A 1,475-nucleotide genomic window follows, 5' to 3' on the forward strand; every position below is an offset into this window, starting at 1 on the left:
GTAGGAGTGTATGGTCTGGCTGTCACATGCAAATGCGTTTCGGCAAGCGGCCATTGGTCGGGGGCACCCCTGCTGGTCTATCTTGTACCTTTTTGTTTTTTGAGTTATAATAGGACAGAGTTCCAGGGGATCCGCCATAACTGGAACCTCTAAGTCTGATTTGGAACTCCTGCTTTCCTCTTGAACCAGGTCCGCTACTTCAGAGGTATGACTATCATCTATTGAAATACTACAGACCTGACCTAGAGACTGTAAAATTGTTTTTTTCCCCGTCAATACATTAAGTCTTTCCTCCAATTTGTCAATCCGAGCTTTTAGTAGCTGATTTTCATTTTCTAAGTTATCTGATCTTGTCTCTGCTTGATTTAAAGCATTCAACAGTGGCCATGCCACTGTGGATGCAGCTAATTGCCTTCATAGTTAAGACATCTTTGTCCAGTCCCTGAAAGTATTCTGTTAAGCATACTGGGGAAACACAGGGGACCTCATTTCTCCATTACAGTTGCCAGTTGATAATAAGGAGATCCCAGAAACCCTGGGATCAGCCCAGGGATCATTTCATCAAGGGGAATGGTGTTCTCCCCCTTGACCCATTTATAGAAACTCCATAAGAAAAACATGATGTAAAGTGGATTTGGCCTGCCTGGCTCGCCAATTGTTTAAACAATGGATATACAGATGGGATATAATCAACAGATATACAGATGGTATATATATATCCAGAAGATTGGCTAATATAATTTATAAGGGAGGAAATGAGAGAAAGACACTCACCTTGTCCTGGGCTAGAGAAATGAAATCCAGATGGAGCAGATCACCAGAGAGACCCTTCCCCACAGAGAGTCAGCTCATCAATGGGTCTAGAAGAGGTGGAGCCAGGCTCCACCCCTTCCTGAAGCACAGGTGAATTGCCTTCACCTGTGCTCCCGTGGCTGACTCATTACTCGCCTCAGGTAATCAATAAAAGGTTCAGACCGTGATTCAGCAGCACCATACAAGAGGCAAGTCAAACTCTTGGGAAAAAAGAAAAGAAAACAAAGAAAGGAACAGGGAAGAAGCGAACTAAGAAAAACAAAAAAAAGCAAGAAAAATCAAAGCAAAACATAAAAACATACTCTGAACAGGAAAGGAATGCTTGCAGCAAGGAACAAGATCACGCAAAGAAAGCAGCAGGAAAGACAAACAATCTACAAATATGAAACAAAGACAATGCAAAGCAAACAAAAAAGCCTCACTACAGAAAAAAGCAAATGAGAAATTACAAAACAAGTATAGAGAGCAAAGCAAAGCAAAACGAGGTCGAGAAATACAAGAGGAAAGCCAATGAATTCAATACACTAGCATGGCAAAGCAAAGAATCCTAGCAAAGTAAAGAGAGAACAAAGCTCACCAGTGCTTAACAATGGAAAGAAAGAACCAAAATTTAACAGCAATGCAAGGCCCCGATACCAACAAGAACCAAAGAGCAAACCAAA

Source organism: Meleagris gallopavo (genome assembly GCF_000146605.3).
Source record: "Meleagris gallopavo isolate NT-WF06-2002-E0010 breed Aviagen turkey brand Nicholas breeding stock chromosome 26 unlocalized genomic scaffold, Turkey_5.1 Chr26_random_7180001859175, whole genome shotgun sequence".
Taxonomy (NCBI): domain Eukaryota; kingdom Metazoa; phylum Chordata; class Aves; order Galliformes; family Phasianidae; genus Meleagris; species Meleagris gallopavo.